General features: G+C 45.5%; 1 protein-coding gene across 1 annotated transcript in view; it reads left to right on the top strand.

Annotated features, from left to right (window-relative positions):
- Positions 1–25,569, top strand: part of LOC138447989 (uncharacterized) — a 314,717-nt gene that overhangs the window by 183,491 nt on the left and 105,657 nt on the right. The gene's annotated exons all lie outside the window — the stretch shown is intronic.

Here is a 25,569-nt window from a genome sequence, read left to right on the forward strand (position 1 = left end):
ATGCCTGCTGTGAAGACTATGCACACTACAATCATCAACATCCTTAAAGAAGCCTCCAAGCAAGTGGCAAAGGCAAAGGAAAGAGATAAGAAGTTTGCAGATCAGCATCGTAGAGCAGCTCTGACTTACCAAATCGGGGACGCTGTATGGCTAGCTTCAAAAAACATCCCAATAAAGGGGCCCAAGACTTTTTGCCACAGATACCTGGGTCCATACACGATAGAGGCAATAATCAATCCAGTCACAATGAAACTAACCCTGCCCCCCAACATGCGCATTCACCCAGTGTTCCATGTCTCCCTTCTGAAACCCGACCTACCAGGGACTCGACTAATAGCACCCCCAATACCTACAGTAGTTGACAGCGAACTTGAATATGAAGTCAAAAATATATTAGACTCAAGAATTGTCAGGTCCAAATTGTACTACCTTATTGAATGGAAGGGTTATGGTCCACATGATAGATCCTGAGAACCCAGTGAGAACGTTCATGCACCACGATTAATTCGGAAATTCCATCTCAATCACCCAGCTAAACCAGGGCCGAGAGGGCCCGCCTTGAGAGGGGCCTTAGGGTGGTGTACTGTCGCAACCGCAGGGTACACAGGGTTAGTGCACCCTAACTATTCCCTTTCATATCGCCCACTCATTTCACACACACTCAGGAAGGGGCTCAGTTGGACTCTGGCCTGGCGCACCTGGCACCAAATACATGTCCATTAAGACACCATTGAGGGGCATCCTTATCCAGCACCTCCAAGATGGAGGTAGGAATCAGCTCCAGTGAAGTTTACTACTTGCAGACTAGCTGCTGGGCGTGACTGGGAGTGGCAAGGTATAAAAGCCATGCCCCAGCATGCAGCCTTGCTTCGTGTTGCTCTGCTCAAAGCAGCGTAACGCTCACCGGCCCGGCTCCCGAGCAGCCCTGAACATTTTCTTGAAGACTTCAATCATCGCTCCCGACCGCTACTGCAATCCAGTCGCGGTCATCAGGTTAGCAATAATCTCCACGAGTCTGGACAAGACGGACAAGCCAGCCGTTCTGCAGCTCTTCCCCCCTCCGCGGCTCCCGAAGCGGCTCACAGCTGTTCCGACCCGCTCGGCAACTCCATCACAGCTCCGACAGCGAGTCAGCTGTTCTATACTCTTCCCCTCCGCGGCTCTCGAATCAGCTCACAGCTGTTCCGACCCGCTCGGCTCCACTGCAGCTCCGGCAACACCTGAAAGAAAGAAAAACACAAAGACAATAAGTAACGCAAGGCATGCAATTCAACAATGCGCGCAAGGATAAGGACAGATAAAAGGCAGCGCTACGCAAACGAGAATGTTAATTCCAGTACTGGATGCAAATGGACATCCCAAACAGTGGACACACAACATAGAGAAGAAGTGCTCACTATCATTAAGGAACAGATCTCCAACGCCGCAACAGGCCTGGGCTTGGACTTACAGATCAGTGAAGTAACTGATTTGACAACAGAGAGCGCCCCTCCTGAAGACGAAAGCAGGACGGAGAGCCATCCTTCAATATCTACACGGTGAGGCAGACATATACACTTACAGGAAGCACTGGGTACTGGGTGGGAACTGGGAAGCACGGGGTGCAGGGTGGGAACTGGGGAGGCAACCCACTTGACCATAACACACCTATTTCTGTGTTACCTTTAAGATTAACCCATCCCCGAGTCCAGACGGTCCAGGCACGGGTCCAACACGTTCTGAAGAAGTTCTGGGCGCTCCTGCAGAGTTAAGGTGAGCGTAACAGTAGGACCCTATATTGTGATTGGCATTAATGCAATGGAACTACAGATTTTTCAGGTGAAACAGATTAGTTTAGCGAGCTGAGGTTATGTGGGTGGGTGCCATCCTGATTTCAGAATCTGCCGCATGCTGGTCATCACTACTTGGGAACATCAGGTTCTCCCTGATTTCATACCAGGTTAAGACTGAATTACTTCTTCACACTCAGCTCTATTTATTTATTTAATATCTATAATGCGCCAACAGCCCATAGGCAAAGTGGGGCACAGGAAGACGAACAGCAATGAACACCAAATAACAAGGACACATGACAAAACACACCTCCGGTTGCTCACGAGAACCAAAAATCGAGGTTTACATTAAGTGTTCCACCAGATAAAGAACCACCTTAGGTGAAGAAATTAGTCTTGATGGCACTTTTGAAAATAAGTATTGGGCATATCTCTCTAACGTCCAATGGTAGTTTATTGCAGAGACATGGAGCATTAGAACCAAAGGCCAATCTCCCAGCCCTTTAATGCTGGACCCAAGGAATAAATAACAAGTTAGTATTGTTGGAGCATAATGTGCAAGTACTGGGTTTAAAGATCAAATCGAGCTTTCAGTTATGAGGGAGAACCCCCATACAAACATTTATGGGATGATAGTAATGACCTACAAAGCAAGACGCTCCCTCACTTGAAGCCAATGAAGTGCGCAACGAGCCTCACTGACATGATCACTATGCTTGAGCTGGTTGACAATCCTGACCACGCTGTTCTGCATGGTCTGAAGTTTAGCTATGATGCTCTGAGACATACCATGTAAGAGACTGCCACAGTAGTCAATTTTCGATCCAACAATGGTTCGTGCAGGATGGGCACAATTCCCTTTAGATAGAAAAGGGAGAATTCGACACAGCAACTTCAGATTGCATGATGTTGTGGAGACAACATAGTTATTCTGGGCTTTCATGATCACAGTGGCATCAAGGTAGACCCCTATCTTTAGCTGGCACTGGAATGGTGCCGTCAGCAATATTGAACTCCATATATTTTGGGGAATTCCTACCAAGTCTCGATTGTGTGTAAGCAATAAAGAGTTCCGTTTTGGCATCATTAAGTGATAATGTATTAAGAGCCATCCAATTCTGAATGATGTCATAGATCTTATTAATATAGGCAGCATCCTGCTTATAGTCCCCTGACACCTGAAATAACAGCTGGGTGGCATCAGCATAAATAGTGTAAAAATACCAAGCCATCCAAGATGTCAAAAAGGGGTTTGGTGAACACATTATAGAGAGTGGGGGACAAGCAGGATACATGCAGACAAGAAAGAAAAAATCCAATTTGCGGCTTCCAGTGAGAAGTTGACAGATGTACTCAACCTGTCAACCAATATCTTTTGGTTGAACAAATTAAAGGATGCTGAAAGGATCCAGGATCATGAGCAAAGCCAATCCACCCTCGTCCAGTGCCTATAACATACTAGACTTAAGGTCTAACAGGGCGGTATCCGTGCGATGTAGAGCCCTAAAGCCCGACTGCCTATTCCCAAATAGATTATGCCTTTCAGACTGAACCTGCAGATTAGCAACCCAGTCGATGATCTTTAACAAAAGGGTGAACATTGGAAATGGGCTGATAATAAGCAGCCTCCTTAAGGGTCTGTGGGTACTGCCAGACAGGACCCAAAGAGGGCTGCACAAGCTCAGTGGCATAGGTCAGCAAGCACAGAGGACCACTCCTTCGTCTTCATGCATCAGTGCTGGCAGGCACCCAGGGTCCAGGAGGACAATGATGTTCCCATAATATTTCTTGATAAGTGTTTAAAGGCATGGGGGTGAGAGTTACTGAGAGAGTTCTACAGGGAAGCTAGGCATGGAGTTGGGAACAAGGGGGAGCCACCATATACCTTCTCCAGAGCCTACACCCACCCTTCCTCATGCCAATATGATTTTCTGCTCAACACTTAACATGTCTAAGGTGGCCGAGAATAGTGTAGCTCAAATGGGCAATTAGGCATCCTGGGAGATTCTAACTATTTTAAAGATTTTCTGAGCAGGGTGGTGTTTGGTGTAACTCTTTCCTGCAGAGGTTCAGAAACCCACTTCTAACATCACTTGTAGAGAGGTTGAGCAGCGATGCTAGTACAGGTCTCCTCCTGAACCTATGGAAGGCTTTTCTCCCTTGTATCCTTGTCCAAGTAGTTAAACGTTCTGTCAACAATGTCAGCACCTTGTATTAAGTGGCATTCTGCCTGCTCCATCAGGAAGCACTAAGGTACTCACACTCTTTTTTGTGGTCTGCTCAGGGTCAATCCCAGCTGGGGCCTGAGCATGAGTTGGGTGGTAGCCCTTAAATGCGGTGGTAACATTGTTACCACCGCATTTAAGGGTCTGCCCAATCCGGAGTCTGATGTGTTTACCCCCAGCTCAGAGCTGGGGGTTAACATGTCAGAAAACGGGCCATTTTTGTCACAATTACCGTGCTGTCATTGCGCCATAAATTCCCAGTTGGGTCCAATGGACCCAATGGGGAATGGGACTAACAGTTAGCGTCCAGCTCGTGATCCAGCGGTAATACCGCCAGACGGGTGGGCGCTAATGCTAATAAAGTTGGGCGGTATCTCAGTCAGGATACTGCCCAACTCATGATAAGGCCATTTGTCTTGACCCTGCAGATTGGGAGGGCTCCTTATGGGGGTGTTTCTTGGATCAGGATTGGATTGTTCTCTCCTAAAGGTAATTTTAATCCTTCTAACTGAGCCTCTTTGCGGTTGCTATTTAGGTGATTTGGCTCACCTGTTTGTTCCTTGTCTTTATACATGGAAGGTGATGTTGCTGCCATACTGGAAACTCTTCCATGAATGTTTGTCCATTTGCAGTGTTCTGTGTCTTCTGTTAAGTGATACACAGCATTGCATGGTATCTCTTTTTTTGACCGCATAGAACACAGTCACTCCATACCCTCATTTGGTACGTTCGGAAACGTCTTTAACAATTTTCTCTGACTCAATGTTTCTATTGTTAAGCACTGTGTGCTTCGGCTGTGGGCTTGTTGGTGCAAACCATTGTGAGGTGTTTCTTAGAAAGACAGAGTGACATCTTAGCTTTACATATTGTGATGAATCTAGGGTATTCACCCCTTCTTCCCAAGGGGGAGCCACGCGCTTTGAGGCTAGGGAGGTGAGCCCGCTCGGCAAGACCCTTCCTTGGTGTCTGGGCAAGTGGGACCTCACTGGGAGTGACTCCCCCTTAGGGGACAAGGACTGTGGTTCCCATGAAGAACTCCCTAGATCAAGCACCATGTCAGCATATATGGGACTGCCTGCTATGTAGAATAATGTGTGCTCCTTACATTTGGCTGTAGGAAATGCTGAAGTGAACCAGTCATCAAAAGGAAAATAAGATGTCTCTTTAAAAAGTGATGTGTATTTAACTGGGATGAGTGGATTACCAGGAGAGAGAGTGTATTGTGCACAGGGGAAGTCCACTGACGTAACCCTGCATTGGAGAGGTGGAGCAGATGCAAGCTGCAGAGTCTGTGATTTTCAGAAAGGCGAGGAACACCATCTTGAGATGCCAGAGGATCAGCGAGTCCAACAGCGGGGAAGCCGTTGGCAGAATAAGAAGAGTCCCGTGCAAGACGGTGGCGTGGCCATGTCTGTATCATGGTGGGCAAGATGCCTGGCTAACGACTCTGAGATCACCGTATTGGGGAGCATTAGCACCTCCTGACTGCCAGCATCTGTAGATGGCAGCAGCCTACAGAGAAGCCGCGATCGGAACGCCAGCAAAACCAAAGATTGAGAAGCCAGACAGCAAGTTGCTTACCCAAGCAAATACAGAGCCCTGCAATGTTCTCCGGCATGCACAAAGGTAACAAGGGGAACGGGAGAAACAGGAGGTCGCAGGGGACACAGTATATGAGTGCAGAAACTCGTCCCAGTCATAAGAATGTTATACAGACAGTAAACCAGCACAACTGGATTTGTGAAAAGCCAATAAAGAATGTAACGAATAATCATGTATGTGAAGTGAAGAGAGACTGGAAACGAATACCCTGGGAATAAGGGGAAGGGCCCAGGAGTAGAGGGTGGTCAAGTGCAGAGAACACACCATGAAAATGTGGTGTGAGATAAGACTGTCAAGTGAACAGTATAAGAGAAGTAATAATCCAATACAGAGAACCTCGGAATGGGGGGGAGGATAAAATTGGATAAATTGGATAAATTCATATCTAACCTAAGAGAGGCTGAATTTAAACTCTGTGAGAGCTATACGACCAAAGACAAGTATGTTAGAGAGTGTCTCAAGGAAAGTTGTCATAAGTGTATCATTAAAGAGAGTACAAGGTATAGGAATGTTTTGGAAGAGCTACGAAATGAGATATCAAGAGAATATTCAAGAAGACTGTCTTGAGAAAAAGATCTTTTTTTAAGAGAGGCATTTCTATCATGAGGCAAGAAAAGACCATGAGGAGAGAGATATTCTTTTGGCCTACTTTGACTTGTTCCTATTAGTGATAGGGTCAAGTAGAGATAGTTTTGGCCCAATGACAGATGAACGGTAGGCCATACTTGTACCCTTTAAATACATTGGGGTACCCCAGGATCACGCTCACACCAGATTAAATACACCCCTCCAGGGAATTAAGGCCATGAGTCTATCTTGCAAGGGATAACAAACTTTAATTTTTCCAAATATGAGGATTGGGGAAATGGCAGACGACTCTGCCATTCTGACGCGCATTCTGTCTTCCTTTGCTGGCTCCTAGGTCCTGAAGACTGGTGCTGGGCCTGGAGCGTAAATACTCTTGACATGGTTAAGCTCATCCAAAACTGTTCTTCTTCCTTAAAAGGGATGCTGCAGTTCTTCCTTCTGGCATGGCTGGGTTCCATTTGGGACAAGCTACATAACATTATGCTGCCTATGCAGGAATACATTGTGCTCTTACTTAGCATAATTTGCTATGTTATAAACATTCATACATAAACACATCTTCCCGTCATTCTCTCAACACTTCACTCAGCATAATTATATTTGATCTGGTCCAGTAATTTCTGAAAAAAAACCTGTTTTCCCATAGTACTTTGTATGTCGTGCTGAATCTTTTTTAGTCTCCATTGGCTTGTGATGGACAGGGACAGCTGCTCAGTCACTGTGTGCTCTACAAGAGCTAGCCTCAGTGACAAAATGCCTGTAGTCTACTTTTATCACAGGCTGCATTTTTGGCACAGAGGATTCTGCTGTTTACCAAGCTTTCAGAAAAGCTAACTACCCTTTAACAGTTTAACACATCTATTCAGCTAAATAATTATTTGTGCCTTATATTTAAATCCTAACTATCTTTATTTAGTGACCCTCCTCCACCTGGACTCTTGTAGTCCTTCAAAAACAGTTAACAGAAGTCTTGCCTACTTCTAAAGCGCTTGGGAAACTTGGGAAAGAAGGAAAGCACTATGCTCCTTCCCAACACAGACGAGCATCTTCAGTTATTTAGATAGGCTGGGTAAATCCATTTAGTGATAGAGAAAGATAGGCCTTTCTCTTCAAATAAAATAACCCTTAAAATGTTTGACTCTTTTTTCTGACCTGCCACAATATACGTCTGCTAAAAGAGTGTCAATGGTAGGTCTTACCTCAAGAGTCTTGTCCTACACTTTAATGAGCAATGGTCAACACTCTAAAGAAGAAACACTGCTGGCAATAGTAAACAACCAACATGACCCCCAAAGAAGGTGATCAGCATTAGGGAGAAAACACCGAAATGTGGAAAAACCCTTCAAATTGTTCAGAGGCGATGGAGAATAGGTTAATCTCAGGCATCTCATCTGATGAGGTACCTAGTTGAGTTGCAGGAGTAACAGCGAAGGATATTCAAGACCAGTTGTAGCAGAAGTCATCAAAGAAGGAATCCAGACCGAACAAAGTCAGGCCTCAACAGAGCCAAATGGGGTCAAAAGGAGGCAAGAATTAGAAACAACAGGAACTAGAAGGTGAGGGGTATGGGCTGGGTCCAGAGAGAAGAATGTGAATGGCGCATTGATCCTGAAGGCCAGGTTGCCTTTATATCACCAAAACTGCTGTGACCGGAAGCAGATAAATGTCATCTTGGAAGAGGTGGACTGGGGCATGCAAGCGTCATTTTGGAGGAGGCAGTAAGTCATCCATCCCAGGGACAGCAGTCAAAACCGCAGTCGACCGGCGTTGGACCATCTGGAAGCACCAGAATACTCAGACATGCCAACGCCACCAAAATAGCTTGCACGGTGTAACAGAGAGTTAGTGACATCTGATAATGACGTTTTAATGGCTTGTAAAGTTGGGATTTTCGCAAGCTATGATAATGGGATGTTAGAATTTTTGAACAGTCCTGATGGTTTGGTTCTCAGCAGATTGGGCTTCCTTTCAAGGATTTTTGAAGTGCAAAAGGTTAAACCAGGCTGATACATGCACTGTATTGGACCTGTCCCATCGAACTCACTTCTATAAGAGAAGTTCAAGATTTTATGTCTGGTCCAGATTCACTCATAACTTTGTAATGTAGTGTAATTTGTCATTTGTATAGCGCCTTTTTCCATTGTATGGCCTCAAAGCTTTGTAGATGAATGCTCTCAGGGGACCGAAGTCCAAGGAATGGGAGATTCATCAGAGGAGTTTAGAATGCGTGTGTGTATTTTAGCCAATACAAAGGTAGGTAGGGGTGGCCAAGTCCCTGCTAGCGACCAATGTCGAGCTGACTTGTCGATTGAGTGCTGTGAGGTTGTTGGAGATTATGCGAGTGCCGGCGACTGGTTATGTGACCAGCTAGACCAAAGTTTTGTCATTGGCCGTAGCTGCGTTCTAATGGCAGAGGTGTTGTGCTATGTGTCTTCAGAACGTGTATGTTAGCCAATGCATGCAGGGTGGTGGCCCTGCCTGTGTCTATCTTCCATTGACTGGAGTGTGATACGTACCCAAGTGTGCTGGCTGTTTTTTTGGTTTCGTAGACATGGTCTGCTAGAGTACATCCTCTCTGACGCTTAGTACATTTTATGAGCGGTTCTTTGCTGCTTCTGCCTATCTGACACAGGGTTCAATAACCCAAAGTGCGGGTTCGTCAGGATACGGGGGAAAGGAGGAGCCATGAATAAGTAACATGATGCATTACAACTTCTTGTTCATGCAAGAGGGTGGTTTCAGCTCCGAAAGAATACATTGTGCTTTTTATGATAGAATGCAATTTTAACACACATAATACTTTTAATACTAGGAAGCATTTTCCATCTGCACTGTAATTTAGAGCAGGCTCTTAAAACTGTTACAGTAAATAAAAACGCAAATTCTGTGTCATTTTGCAGGCCTCAAGCCTCTGTCCCGAGTCACTGTCAGTGAATGCAGTGCAGACACAAAAAACATTTTGAACTAAAAATCATCTTCAGAGTTGGTCACTTATGTATGCGTTTTCAAAACAGCCTTAGAGTATGTGCAAGACATGTTAATCCCAGTAGTAACTTGGCTTTAGCTTTACACTGTTCAATAAGGCTGTTGACATATTTATGACAAATTGGTTTGTATAGCAGTCTAAGGGGACGATGACACTGGTACAGGACTTGATAACCAAACACTTGAAAGAGGCTCAAGAGAAGCAGAATAGCTATATCATCGCCAGGGACAGCTTTAAAAGTTCCAGGTGGGTGACAATGTTCTGGTAGTCTCTTCTTCCGAGAACAAACTACTGGCTCAATGTCATGGACTCTAAATTGTGACCGAAATAGAAATTGACCTGACCTTTCAGATTCAGCAAACTGACACAAAGAAGAAAAGCCAAGCTTACCATAGGTAAAGGCCTGGAAGTCACTTACGCCAATGTAGATTTGACCACTGATTCACATTGGGATGCGTTTCAAAACAATTCTTCTGAATGTTTGAAGCTGTACCAGAATCAAGATCTGTAGGATTTCCAGGATCATTTATGAAATGCCAGGCAGGGTAAAGGATTTTTTTTCTTCGGATGTAGTCCCAGCCAGACAAGACTGTCATCCTCAGCCGTATCTGCTACCAAATGCTTGATGACAGGCCATGCAGGAGGAAATTTAGAAGATTCTGGAGTTAAAAGTTGTTGATCTCTCTTAAAGGCACCGGCCATATCCAATCATTTATGTGGGGAAACTAGTTGGAAGCTGGAGATTTTTTATTGGCATTTACAGACTCAACCAAATCTCCTGCTTAAACACATATCCTATGTTGAGGATCGATGAAATGATTGGAAGGCTTGGTAGATTCTCATAGGTTATGACTTGACTTAACGAAAGGCTACAAACAGATTCCCTTGGCACAATCAGACAAAGGAAAAAGGTGTTCTCCACACCTGATTTCCTTTTACAGCGCTTCTCTTTGGGCTACACAATGCCCCTACTATGTCTCAATGTCTTATGTTCCAAGTCCAGCAACACCATCTATCATATGCCGGGGCATATTTTAATGACAATGGCCCTCATTACGACCCTGGCGGATTTTTTCCGCCATCGACGGACTTTTCCGCCATGGCGTAAAGTCCGTTTACGCCATGGCGGATGGCGGACTTACCGCCCCATTCCGAGGTTGGCGGGGCGGTAAGTCCCCATTGACCCATTTACCCTTCCCCATTCCCATTTCGGCCCCATAGGGCTCAATGGGAGTGGGGAAGGCGTTAATTACGCCACCGTACATTACGGTGGCGTAATTAACACCAAGGTCCCATAGCGCCATGGATTTTTACGCCCGCAAAAAGCGGGCGGAAAAGTGACCATGGCGCTTTGGGAACTCGTAGTTGGCGGTAAGGGGTCGGCGCAGCTAACGCTGGCGTAAACCCCTTACCGCCAGGGTCCTAATGAGGGCCAATATGTTCTATAGTAAATCCTGAGGAGAACATATGCACTATTGGTGCTTGGTGACTCAAAGACTTCAAAGCCAAACCCAACAAGTGTCGCCTTGCCTTGTACACCTTAAATAAATTGGATTTCCAGGTCAGTAAAGGGGTGGACGAGCCAGAAGAATGCAAAGGGGAAGCCATCCAATGCTTACCAGCACCAATTACAAAAAAGGAACATCATGCCATTCTGGATCGGTGATTATAGAATACTTGTTCCACATTCTCTTGAGTTGCAGGACACAGTTTACAGACCATTTGAAAGCTGTCCAATCAACCAAATGTCAGTGGAATGAATGAAGTTGAAAGGATTTAGAATAATTAAAGCATTCCCAAATCCATCAACCATTCAGAATCATAAATGACTCCACTCATCTATTTAACCTGTAAACAAAGGCCTCTCAAGTAGGGTTGGAGCAGTAGTGTCCTATGAAAATGGTGGATGAGAATGGCCTATCCGGTTTACCAGCAGAAAATCTATTAAATGGGAAATGCCGATCATAAACCTGTTTATGTGCCGCCTATCTACCCCCTTTGGGTTTTGAAATGACTCATTCTAGACCTGCCTTGAGGTAGGAAGCCAGACTCTGTAAAAACGCTCCTCATTTATACTTAACAACCCCCCGCTACTTTTGTCTATTACCACAATCCCATCCCCTTATTTTTGCCAGTTCCCTCAATCTACTCACCATTCTTTCTTCAGCTGAAGGCCCTCGGCATCAACCCCTACTCCAATCGACCACTGTCACCTTCAGTCCACTCAGCGCCTGTGGAAACCAGGAGGGATTTTGTGAAAGGGGGACCCATCCCACCTGTATCGATTTTCTTGCAAGAGTTCTATATCAGCCACTCTCCACAGGCAACTTCACGATCCTCCGTCTAGAAAGCAGAGGGTGTCCAATTGTCCAAAAATATTGAGACCTACTAACCGATGGGTCTTTTACAAAACCATCCTCCCTCTGCTACCACATGAACCCGTAGGCCCTTTTAAGCAAGGTAGCACTCTATGGGATGGATGGGGATGCAGATCTTGCTCTTACACCAATAATAAGACCGACTCAGATAATTCCATTCACGGAACTGACTCTCCGCCTCAATCTCTCGCAGACAGAACGATACCACTACACCCAGCTGCATCACGCACTAGTCTACAGGTCAGCCTCGCCGATATGAACTCCCTGCCGGAATACACCCCAATAGAACAAAACCTATTCCCAGAACGCATCACCCACAAAATAACATCGACTTTGTACAGTGCCATAACCTCCTTCGGCACTACAGAACCGTCAGGGCTACAGGCCAAATGGGAAACTGATGTGGGTACTATACTACCGGAGGAATGGGTCTCTGCACTGATGTTTCCCAGGGAAGTGGCTATATCGTCAAGACTCAGGCTGATTCAACTAAAGATACTGCACAGGCTATACTACCCCAGGGTAGCCCTCTATAAATGGGGAAGGATAAATGATCCAGCCTGTCTGTGGTGTAGAACTGAGGAGGGTACCTTCTTCCATATCCTGTAGGATTGCGCCCACATTCAACAATTCTGGGAGGCATGTTGCAATGAATTATCGACAGTCATGGGCAAAACTATTCCCAGAGTCCCAAAACTACTCCTGCTGGGGATGGAGGATGAAATTGAGCTGTCAAGATATGAAAAGCTGTTTCTGTTCACCACCACCACAATAGTTTAAAGGAACATTGCAAAACAATGGGGGTCGGAAGTGACACTGAGTTATGATAAATGGGTGACAGATGTGGACATTTCTGTGGCAATCGAGCGCAGGGTGTACACGGCCAGAGGATGCCCGCCAAAGGCGCAAAAAATATGGCAAAGATGGGAAGACGCCCACTGAAATACAACTTGGAATAGTTGATTGAAGGGATGTGTTGGGGCTTACCTTGGTGAACCTTGTGTGCTCATAATAGGGGAATGGGGTATGATTTTATTGTAACATGTAGATTCACTCTCAGCTATTTGCATGTACTGGGGGAGACAGACAATGACCTTTTCATTTGTAGTGTACTTGTACTTGTTTGTTTGTCTTAAAAATCAATAAAATGTGTTATCAAAAAAAATAATAAGACCGACTCAGGAAGTTGGCAAAACATAACTGTTTTTAATTGCAATTGTCTAAAACAGGGAGTACAACGGGTGTCAACGGACGACCCACAGCATAAGTCTGAACGCAAATCATAAAAAACATTACTTTTATAGCATAAACTCATCATACGTGACATCATACTATGTGGCAAAAATAAGAAAACCTGCTTGGGGTTGTGATAGGCTTAAGGGGAACATCTAGGTATACTTTCTATGGGGAACAGGATCGTAATTGGGTTTCTAAGGTTAGGTGGACAGCTATGCCCACCCCTAGTGCAAGTCATCTTCGCTGTCATAAAATAAACAATGTTTCGTTGGCTTTTAAAGCATAGGGTTCTTTACTACGTGGCCCGCTTGTAACCCTCTGGAATATTCCACTCGCTAACCGCACCCAAGCTGGTACCCGAGGTGCTGGAGGGTTGGACTTGACCATGTCTGCCCACCCAATTAGCCCAATTTCCATCTTCACTTCTACTGTCTGCCATTCGAATTAGTCTTTGAACTCGGCCTTGCATATCACTGCACCTGAGAATAGAAGGGAGTGTGAGCATAGTCATATCTTCAGGGCTCGCTGTAGCTCACCCAAAGTCTATTTTTAACTTGACCATGTGACAGAAGACCGTATTTTGAGCTCCTTCATTGCATTTAACACTATTAAATTAATAAAACCTGGCACTTCTAGTGTTTTTCCATTATACCTCAACAGGAGCTTGTCTCGCTTCTCACGTTCCTTGTATCTTCTCGAATAGATAACCAGTTTCTTGGCTGCCCCAACGCTTGACACTGGGCCAGGCAAGCTTTCTCGAATCTTCCCTCGTAGTCAGCTGTTTTCTTCTACTGCGCCACATTTTTAGCTCTTCTGTTCATGGGGTCTTAGTTTGCTAAAATGCATCGTGGAACATCCAGATTCTATACACATATATATAATGGCGGCACTGCCTGCAATCTATTCACTACGCATAGCCAACCTTATGAATACTTAGTCTACTTGCGTTTCAGCATCTGTACAATTATAAAACGACTTGTATTTTCTTCAGTGCTTTCTGCATGTGCAATTTTCATTTTGCACATGAAATGTTGCTCAATTCTTTACTTCGCCATCAGATGCTAAAAGGTCTAAATGCTGTTTTCATTGGCATCTCTTCTGGGTGCATCATTTCTTCTCTTTCATTCATCTTCACACTTCTTCTGGAACCTACTTTAAAAGACTGCCATTTCTCTGTGGGTACATCATATAGGGTTTTCTCAATGGATACCTTGTTTCAAGGACTCTTTGCGGTATAGGGACCTTTATTGGCGCTGTACATGTCGCAATTTCCGGTTTACAGCATATAGGCTAAATGGTGGTGGCACTTCTGGTAGAGGCATTTGGCTCCTCCTCTACAAAGCTTTAAAGGGCATTGATTGGACCAAATGCCTTGAGGAATTAAGGAATTTCTAGAAGTGAAAAGGAATGTCTAATGCTATGCAGTGTGAGGAAATGGGCAACTTAATGGGCCTCATTAAGAGTACAACGGTGCAGAAAACAATGTTGGTTACTCAGTTTTACCAATGCATTAGCGCACTGCTGTACTACAACTTTGGTGGTAAGGTGGCGGATTTTCCTCCAGCAAAATGTGTAACTGCAAAAATCTCCATGGAGTCCTATGGAGATTTACACAGCCTACCACCACTTATAATCCCAGGGTAAATCAGTGGGACCAAGTGGTGGTAACGGTTATCCATTTGGCAGTATTTCAGCAGATTTATCATCGAAATACTGCCAAACTGGTAATGAGTACCATTGAAATACTGCCAAACTGGTAATGAGGCCCAATGTGTGGTATTCTTCTTGTGTTCATTACCTCCCCTCCAGTGCCATAAATCAAAATACAATATTCAACCTAATTTTATAAATCTTTCTCCCACCAGGGACTCCATAATCTACAACACAATGACCAAAGTCTATGGCTAACTAAAAGGTCCAAAACTATACTTAAGATGTTAGCCTTCTTAGCAGTTCTGTCAATAATGTCGCCACCTTGTACCAAGTGGCATTCTCCCTGCTCCGCCAGGAAGCACTAAAGTACTCACACTCTTGTTTCTAGTCTGCTCAGGGTCAATCCCAGCTGGGGCCTGATCATGAGTTGGGCGGTAGCATTTAAATGCGGTGGTAACAGTGTTACCACCGCATTTAAGGGTTCGCCCAATCCTGAGTCTGGTGCGTTTACACCCAGCTCAGAGCTGGGGGTAAACATGCTGGAAAACTGCCCATTTTTGGCGCAATTACTGCCAGCGGTATTACCGCAGGGTAATTGCACCAAAAATTCTCTGTTGGGTCCAATGGAGCCAATGGGGAATGGGGACTAACAGTTAGCTCCCAACTCGTGATCCACCGGTAATACCGCCAGACGGGTGGGCACTAACTCTAATAAAGTTGGGCTGTATCCTAGCTGGGATACTGCCCAACTCATGATCAGGCCCTTTGTCTTGGCCCTGCAGATTGGAAGGGCTCGTTATGGGGGTGTTTCTTGGATCAGGATTGTTCTCCCCTAAAGATAATTTGAATCCTTCTAACTGAGCATATACGCAGTTGATATTTAGCTAATTTGTCTCAACCGTTTCTTCCTTGTCTTTATACTTGGAAGGTGATGTTGCTGCCATACTGGAACCTCTTCCATGAATGTTTGTACATTTGCGGTGTTCTGTGTCCTCCGTTAAGTGATCCACAGCATTGCATGGTATCTCTCTTTTCGACCATGTAGATCACAGTCATTCCATAGCCTCATTTGGTAAGTTCAGAAACGTCTTTCACCAGTTTTCTCTGACTCATTGTTTCCATTGTGAAGCACTGTGAGCTTCGGCTGTGGGCTTGTTGGTGCAAAGCATGATGAGGTCGTTCTTGGAAAGAGTGACATCTTAGCTTCACATATTGTGAGGAATCTAGGGTATTTGTCCCTTCTTCCCAATGGGGAGGTACCCCCTTTGAGGCGAGGGAGGTGAGCCAGCTCTGCAAAACCCTTCCTAGGTGTCTGGGCAAGTGGGACCTCACTGGGAATGACTCCCCCTTAAGCGACAAGGACTGTCATTCCCATGAAGATCAAGCACCATGTCAGCATATATGGGACTGCCTGCTTTGTAGAATAATGTGTCCTCCTTACATTTGGCTGTAGGCAATGCTGAAGTGAACCAGTCATCAAAAGAAAGAGAAGTGTATTTAACTGGGATTGAGTGGATTACCAGGACAGAGAGTGTATTGTGCACAGGGGAAGTCACCTGACGTAAGCACGCATTAGAGAGATGGAGCAGACGCAAGCCGCAGAGTCTGCGATTTTCAGAAAGGCAAGGAACACCATCTTGAAATGCTGGAGGGTCGGCGAGTCCAACAGCGGGGAAGCCGTTGGCAGAAAAAGAAGAGTCCTGTGCAAGGTGGTGGCGTGGCCACATCTTTATCATGGTGGGCAAGACGCCGGGCTAACGACTCTGATATCACCCTAACCGGGAGTATTAGCACCTCCCTACTGCCAGCGTCTGTAGATTGCAGCAACCTACAGAGAAGCTGAGAACGGAACGCCAGCGAAACTAAAAATTAAGAAGCCAGATAGCCAAGTTGATTCCCCGAGCGAATACGGAGCCTGTGTAGTGAAGAGAGACTGGAAACGAATACCCTGGGAAGAAGAGGAAAGGCCCCAGGAGTAGAGGGTGGTCAATTGCAGAGAACAGACTATAAAAACATGTAATAAGTGGTGTGAGATAAGACTGTCAAGTGAACAGTATAAGAGCAGCAATAATCCAATACAGAGAACCCAGGAGTGGGGGAGACTAAAATTGAATAAATTCATATCAAACCTAAGAGAGGTTGAATTTAAAGACTGTGAGAGCTATACGACCAAAGACAAGAATTTGAGAGAGTGTCTCAAGGAAAGCTGTCATAAGCTTATCATTAAAAAGAGTACAAGGTCCAGGAATGTTTTGGAAGAGCTACAAGAGGAGATATCAAGAGAATATCCAAGAAGATTGTCTTAAGAAACATATATTTTTTAAAGAGATACATTTCTATCATGAGACAAGAAAAGACCACGAGAAGAGAGATATTCTTTTGGCCTACGTTGAGTTGTTAGTAGTGGTAGGGTCAGGTAGAATTAGGTTTGGACCAATGACATTTATTTATCACTTCCTGATGACAGACGAGCATCTTTAGTTATTTAGATAAACTGGATAAATCCATTTAGCGATAGGGAAAGATAGGCCTTTTTCTTTAAATAAAGGAACCCTTAAAATGTCCTTAAGGTGTCAGACTCCTTCTTCTGACCGTCACAGTATACAACTGCTAAAAGAGTGCCAATGGTAGGTCTTACCTCAAGAGTCTTGTCCTACACTTTAATGAGCATGGGTCAACGCTCTAAAGAAGAAGCACTGCTGGCAATAGTAAACCACCAACATGACCCCCAAAGAAGGCGACCAGCATTAGGGAGAAACACCCAAATGTAGAAAACCCTTAAAATTGTTCAGAGGATATGGAGAATAGGTTAATCTCAGGAGTCGCATCAGATGAGGTACCTAGTTGAGTTGCAGGAGTAACAGCGAAGGATATTCAAAACCAGTTGTATAGCATAAGTCAGCAAAGAAGGAATCCAGACCAAACAAAGGTGGGCCTCAACAGATGGGGTCAGAAGGAGGCAAGAATTAGAAACAACATGAACTAGAAGGTAAGGGGTATGGGCTGGGTCCAAAGAGAAGAATGTGAATGGCGTATTGATCCTGAAGGCCGGTCTGCCTTTATACCAGCAAAACCGCTGTGACCGGAAGCAGATAAATGCCAACTTGAAAGCCGTCATTTTGGAGGAGGCAGTAAGTCATCCATCCCAGGGACAGCGGTCAAGACCGCTGTTGACCGGCGTTTGACTATCTGGAAGCACCAGAATACTCAGACACGCCAACGCCACCGAAATAGCTCAGTGACATCTGATAAGGACGTCTTGATGGCTTGTAAAGTTATGATTTTAGCAAGCTATAATAATGGGATGTTAGACTTTTTGAACAGCCCTGATGGTATGGTTCTCAGCAGATTGGGCTTCCTTTTAAGTGCAAAAGGTTAAACCAGGCTGATACATGCACTGTATTGGGCCTGTCTCATCCAACTCTCTTCTGTAAGAGAAGTTCAAGATTTTATCTCTGGTCCAATTTCATTCATATATTTATCTGAAAGTCACAGGGGACCCCACACTCTGTGATTAATTTGGTAGAAAATGTGAACTTTGATTCCAATATACAAATATTGGTAACACTTGATATTGAGGCTCTCTATACTAACATACCTCAAGAGAGAGCTGTGCAGAGTTTACAAATTATGCTTAACAGACGACCACTCCCACATGCCGTCCCTACTGATTTTTTGTGTAAAGCTGCCAAGCTAGTTTTAACTAACAGCTTTTTTAAATTTAAGGAGGAATTTTTTCTACAAACTAAAGGGACTGCTATGGGCTGTACATTTGCTCCAAATGTAGCCATTATTTTTATGGCATTGCTTGAGGAAGATAAAATCTTGGCGGATTCCAATCCCTTTATACAACAGATTAAGTTATATCGTCGATATATCGATGACATAATCTTAATATGGGAAGGCAGTCCCCAGTCTTTACTACAATTCGTGGAATGGCTCAACAAAGTAGATCCAGATATTCATTTTACATTTGAGTACTCCACTACGAGGATTGCTTTCTTAGATTTGTCTATTTTTGAACAGGGAGGTGTTCTTAGAACTGAATTATTCAGAAAGATAACGGAAAGGAATACCACACTCTGTTTTGAGAGCCAACATCCCTCTAGTCTACTCCGGAACTTACCATTTGCATGTTCCTACGGCTACGCGGGAACTGTTCTGATATTGATAACTTTACCAAACATGCTACCATTTTAGAAAACAGATTATTAGAACGTGCCTACCCAAAAAAGCTTATCAAAATTCTAGAAAGAGAGCCCGAAATGCAAACCGAGATTTGTTACTGCTACACAAAAATGATACCACCAAAAAAGAACAATTGGTTTGTGTCTCGCCCTACTGCCAATATAGTAATGCCATTAAAGGCATCATTTTGAGAAATTGGGGGGTTCTTAAGGTATCAGGCATGATTTTGCCTAAACCCTTATTTGCTTTTAAGAAAGGCAAAAATTTAAAACAAAAAATGACCCGTGCAAGTAGAACTTCGGTTAAGACAACTGCGATTCGAGACACCAATTTCAACCCAGTGATAGGGCACTACCCATGCACTTCATGCACTGTCTGTAAGTTCTCTAAAAAAAACATTTCCTTCTTAATGGAAAATAAAACCTGTGACCTACGTACTTTTACAACATGCAAAAGTAAAAACGTCATTTATGCAATCCTATGTCCTTGCAAAATGATGTACATTGGAAAGACTACGAGAGAAGTAAGCACCCGAATTAACGAGCATCGCCCGAAAATTAATACCGGAATCTGAAAGCCCGCATGGTGATCCATTTTGTAGAAATGGGCCATACTGCAGAACAAATTGAGTGGTTCTGCATAGAAAAAGTCACAGCTCCTAATATGGTCCAAATGACAAAGAAATTGACTTACAAAGAACAGTTATGGATCTTTAATTTGAAAACATTAACTGATGGTCTCAATACATTAGAACCAGGGTATTCATACTCCTAAGGTGCCTCTATAATTGGTTGATATAAGTGTTACCATACTTTGCCTCATCTCCAATTGAGTCATTGTTGTTGACCATTCGAGTGAAACATAAAAAGATTCTGTTTCTTTCCTGCACAGATGGTGGTTTCTGACTATTTCGATTAGTATCAGGTACCGGATTGTCTTGGTGCACATGGGTTTTAATGTGTAGGCAGTTTACTATGTCGAGCAGTTGCATACCATTGAGAGAATGCCGGCATGAAATCTATAGGGTGTGTCTTCCATTTTGTTCACGGGACCTTAATGCACTGGCACTTTAAACTTCAAACTAAATAGGTCTTCATGTCAACTATGATTGGTGGGTTCTCTCTTGCACTATGGGGCACCAATTATAATGGTAGCACTTTTTTAAGCATGCAAAGACTCCCCTTGTAGTAACGGCACAAGGTTGGGGGCAGGCTGTTTTTCTTGTTTTAAATTATTTTTAGTAAATATCAATTGGTTGACAATTGGGAGTTCTCCCCACTTGGTGACTCTGTGATGGGGTCTCATGCATGTATGTCTCCCTGTCTTTTCAGAGTGTAATTGTTTATCTCCTGATGAAGACGTACCTCAATTAAAGTTAAATACGTCGAAACCAGTTGAGAAACCAGAGATGAGGTTGATTTTGGACACCGACGTGACCCATCCCAACCCATGGCCACCTGGGCAATTTGTTGTGGTCTCTTATATATTGATTATATATTTCTTTTCTTCTTTTTAATGAAGACAATAAGTAATCGATTGTTATGACTTTTTTAGGATAAAGTTTTAGCTTATATTTGTTATTGTTGTGTATGTATGAATGGCTAATGGACGCTTGTGTATGAATGAGATGAATTGTATGTAAAATCATGTGTTCTTAAATTCTTTCCTGCGATGTAAAATTGTTATGAGTGCTATGATTAATTCATGATTCAAATTCTGATATTTAAATAATGGATCAGGTATAATTAAATTCCTTGATTCCCTTGTTTTCAAAATTGTATCCTCTGGATCCTTTTTTCCGAGATTACCAGTTTCATTCATAACTTTGTAATGTAATTTAGATTGTCATTTGTATAGTACCTTTTCCCATTGGCATGGCCTCAAAGCATTGTAGGTGAACACTCTCAAGGGAACCGAAGTCCAAGGTATGGGAGGCTCATTAGAGGAGTTCAGAATGCGTGTGTGCGTTGTAGACAATACGAAGATAGGTAGGGGTAGCCAAGTCTCTGCTAGTGACCCATGTTGAGCTGGCTTGTGGATGGGTGCTTTGAGGTTGTCAGGAGATTATGCGAGTGCAGAAGACTGAATATGCGACCAGCTAGAACACATTTTTGTCATGGGACATAGCTGCGTTCTAATGGCAGAGGTGTTGTGCTTTGTGTCTTCAGAAAGTGTATGGTAGCAGATGCATGTTGGTGGGTGGCCGTGCCTGTGTCTATCTTCCATTGACTGGAGTGTGATATGTACCCAAATGTGCTGGCTGTTTTTTTTGGTTTCGTAGACATGGGCCCTCATTACGACCCTGGCGGTAAGTAACGGTCATTACCGGCATAGCGCAATTAACGTGTCTGTGCTGGCCAGATACCGCTAAAAGCGGCAAATTACGTCATCTCGGGCACGAGCATTGCGCCATGCCGGTAATGTAATCACCGCCATGCCGGTAAAGTCCTAAAAACGCCATTTACCGGCATTGTATGCTGTGCAAATAGCACGTCGCCACCCTAGCTATCGATATTAGCGGTGACCGCAAATAAGCGGATCCGGAAGTTGCGTCACCGCACATGAACGGGAAAGAGCACGGCAGCCATCTTTAAAAACACAATCCATTGCCATCCTCTTCAACCAGTGGACACCTGTCCCCCACAACCTCTACAAACCTTCTCCTACACCCATCAATCATCAGAAAGCCTAAAGTTCTGAAAAGAAACAGAGATCGGCTGCGGCAGGAGCGCTTTTCTAGGGAGGAGCTAAATATGTTGGCTGAAACCCTACAAGAGCATGCCGATGTAGTATTCTCTACAGAGATGAACAGACCGGCGATCATGAGGAAGAAGGCCATATGGGCCATGGTAGCCCAGAGGGTCAGTGCAGTTGGCACAACACCCCGAAATGCAAGACAGTGCAGAAAAAGGTGGGATGATCTACGTCTCCGCATCAGGAGTATCCTGGCAGCGAATAGAAATCCGGGCATGGCGACTGGCGGTGGAGCTGATTCGCCCATCAAAATGCAGCCGTGGGTGGAGATATGTGCCGCAACCATAGGCACAGAGAACATGGAGGGGGTCGGAGATATGGAGAGAGGAGCCCCGACATCAGGCGACGCAGTTAGGTGCCTTAAATCCAGCCATGCAAAACTCACTCAAGACCAGATTTTTGGGGAGTGCAATGATGCTTAACAGGGTCAACACAACACATTAGCAGAAGACTGCCTACAGGCAGTGCTGACCTCCACCTTGTACACATGCATTAAGCACACCCTTCCTGTAGCCACCCACATGCGTCCATGCCTCTACCACCTAAGAGGGAGACAACCTGTATGTCACTGCCTCCAATGTGCACCATCTAGTAATCAAAATGAATGCAGCCATCTCAATGCCTGCTCAATGTCCGCAGACCCATCACTAACCCTTTCCCTCCTTTGGTCTACCACAGGCTCTCATTCGGACAGTGCCGACGAAGACACTGGCACTACACCTGCCAAGAAGTCCAAGTCCGAAGACCCAAAACACCGTCCCTCCACCTCTGGTGCAAAAATCAAACCTCCACAGCATCCAAAATCCACAAGCACATCACAGTCCACGGCACTGATGTGCAGCAATTCAGGCACTACGGCACCACCAAGGACAACCATCTGCCCAGTGGTGTCTACTGAAGGCACTGGGTTTGCAGGAAGCAGCACGATTGGGGAGACTGCTGCCACCCCTGCCAGTTCAGACAATGAAGAAGGGGATGTTGACGTTGTTGTGGGTCCCCCAATTGTTCCCCTTCATTCCCCCTACCTGTCCCCATGCAGCCAGCATGACAATGGCACACAGGAGCAATCTCCTGATAACTCATGGCCGGCCCCTCCAGGCCCAGTGGCAGATGTCCAGGAGGGGAGCAGCTCAATGGACATGCCAGTAGCAGCATCCACAGGCCAAAAAACACAGAACCCGATGCATGAAATCATCATGCGGCAAGAACAACTGGCCTCCCTCTTGACACATCATGTGGCAGAATGCACCAGCGCATGGGGGGAAATGCGCGATTGTGCAGAAACTGTAAAGGCAGCCATAGACTCCACCTCCAAGGATATTTGTGCAGAACTAGCCGCGGTGCGGCACGTACTCTCGGAGCTTGTTCAAACTATGAGGGACATGCGTCCTTGTGAGCAGCCCAGTTCCTCCTCGGCTGCCAGTTCTACCCGAACCAGCCCCATCCGCAGATCGGGCAGGAACCTGCGGTGTAAAGACAGGGGTGCACCGGGTGCCGGGAGAGGGCGGTGCCAATAGAGGCCGCCCTGTGGAACAATCCCACATGATGCACTTGAGCACAGGCATCCACAACATGTTTTGGGGAGTTGAAGGGGGAGGGGGGAGTGGGTGTGTTGGGGAGTTGAGGGGGGAGGGGGGAGTGGGTGTGTTCACTTAAATGTTCTATTTCAACACACTTTTTGGTTATGCACAAATCACGTGTGGACATTTTTCATTGCGTACATGTGCTTTATTGTTGAACAGTCCACAGTGTGCATGTCCCAGACACACCCAGTGCCCCAAGTGCCATCACCATGTGACACGCCCCGTCCATGTGTGCTAGAAGCATTGGTTAATCAGAGTCTGACGCATGGCACGTCCCTCCTGTGCATGGCTTCCTCCCTGAGGTACTGCACCATCCCCACCCTCCTCATCCTCTTCGTCAGGTGGTTGCAGTTCAGCGTCAGAGGGCAATGGCACATTCCGTCTGATGCACATATTGTGTAGCAGTACACATGCCATGACGATCTTTGCAACCTTCTCATGACGGTACAGGAGTGCCCCACCAGACCTGCTGAGGCACCGAAACCGTGCCTTCAAGAGACCAAATGTCTGCTCAATCACCACACAGGTTCGTGTATGTGCACGATTATAGTCCTCCTCGTGCCGGTTTTGTGGGTTCTGGACTGGGGTAAGGAGCCATCTCTTCAAGGGATAGCCTGCATCACCTGTATGTGGGCAACAATGTACGTGTTAGTCATAACATCAGATTTTACCTCATCAAGTGACACCATGGTATGCATTCCTCTCTTACTTTGAACCCCATTTCAATGCCTGAATGGAGTCACACGATGTGACTGCTATATGTGTATTCCTCTTATAGGGCCTCATTACACGTAGTGCGGTTAACCATGGTGCTATTTGCACCATGGTTCATGCCGGTAATTTACTGGTACCGCCTTGGAGGAAAGGGGAATTACCGCCCTATTCCAAGGTTGGGAAGGCGGTAATTCCGCCTTCCTCCATTGCCCTTCCCCATTCCCATTTTTGCCCCATAGGGCTCTATGGGAATGGGGAAGGCGCTAAGTACGGTACCTCAAATTGCGGTACCGTAATTAGCACCCTGGTCCCTTTGCGGGTTGGTTTTTAACGCCTGCTAAAAAGCAGGCGTTAAAGTACCAACCTGCAAAGAGACCTCTTAGTAAGGCGGTAAGGGTTTACCGGTACCGGTAAACCCTTACCGCACTACGTGTAATGAGGCCCATAGACTGTTTTGCATGCCATCAACTAGTGTGCGCAGGGGGGTCCAGTACCTTGTGAGCGCCCATGCACCGTGTTAGTCCACAATGGTTGTTTTGGTGATCTGGCAGATGTCCAGTGATATCAATGCTTTCATCCTGGCAACATTGCTGTCAGCCTCATGATGATATCTCTGAGCAATTCAGTAGGTGTTATGCTATTTAGGTGGGCCTCTGTGTCAGTGTAGTGGTGTATTGATGTTTTTTACCGGCATGTGACTCCTTTTTACGCAGTGATGGGGGACAGGCCTTTCAGTAGATGGTGTTTGGTGCTGTGTATTGGCTAAAGTCATTGCATGTAGCTGCATTTCGTTGAGGGTGGATGCGGTCTTATTTGGTATAGTGGACATGCAGTTGGCTGTGGAATGGTTGGGACACAGCTTCATTCACATGGTAGGGCTGCTTACATCTCGCATTATGTGGTCAGATGTGAGTTCCAGTCTGGCCTGCTTTGGGGTATGAGCTTGCACCATTCCCTCTGGTACTCACAGCCAGGTAGAGTATGCATCTCCCCCCCCCCAATATCAGCCAGGTAGAGTATGCACCCCCCCCCCCAATATCAGCCAGGTAGAGTATGCATCTCTCCCCCCCCAATATCAGCCAGGTAGAGTATGCATCTCCCCCCCCCCCCCAATATCAGCCAGGTAGAGTATGCATCTCTCCTCCCCCAATATCAGGCAGGTAGAGTATGCATCACTCTCCCCCGCCCCCAATATCAGCCAGGTAGAGTATGCATCTCCCCCCCCCCCCAATATCAGCCAGGTAGAGTATGCATCTCCCCCCCAATATCAGCCAGGTAGAGTATGCATCTCTCCCCCCCCCCCTTTTCAGCCAGGTAAAGTATGCATTTGTACCTCAATCACCTACACACTTCACATTACCATGGCCATGACATGCGACTCACCGAGTAGCCAGAATCTCTGCCCTGCATGTCGCTCCATGTAGTGTGGTATTGTGGAGTTCCGCAGGACCATTGAATCATGGGTTGATCTTGGGAATCGAGCACAACAATGTTTGATGATCCTGTTCGAGTCACATACAATTTGCACGTTGATTGAGTGGTATAGTTTCCGGTTGCGATACGCTACCTCAATGGCATGTGGGACCACCAATTCCACATGGGTGCAGTCGATGGCACCAATGCAACCAGGTATGCCGGCCAGTGCATGGAAACCAACTTTGGTGTTTGAGATCTCCTGGGCAGACCGTGGTAAAGTAATGTGGTCGTCTGTGTGCTTGAGGAGGGCATCAAGCACTTGGTGCAGCGTACGTGAGAATAATGTTTGTGAAATGCCATGCAAGTGCCCCACTGTGTGCTGATAGGTGCCTGTGGCAAGGAAGTAGAGCACGGACACTACCTTCAGTAGGGGGGATGGCGGTGCGTGTTTCAATCATGCTGACAATGTCGTCG

This window comes from Ambystoma mexicanum, chromosome 3q (genome assembly GCF_040938575.1).
Source record: "Ambystoma mexicanum isolate Mex_15411 chromosome 3q, UKY_AmexF1_1, whole genome shotgun sequence".
Taxonomy (NCBI): domain Eukaryota; kingdom Metazoa; phylum Chordata; class Amphibia; order Caudata; family Ambystomatidae; genus Ambystoma; species Ambystoma mexicanum.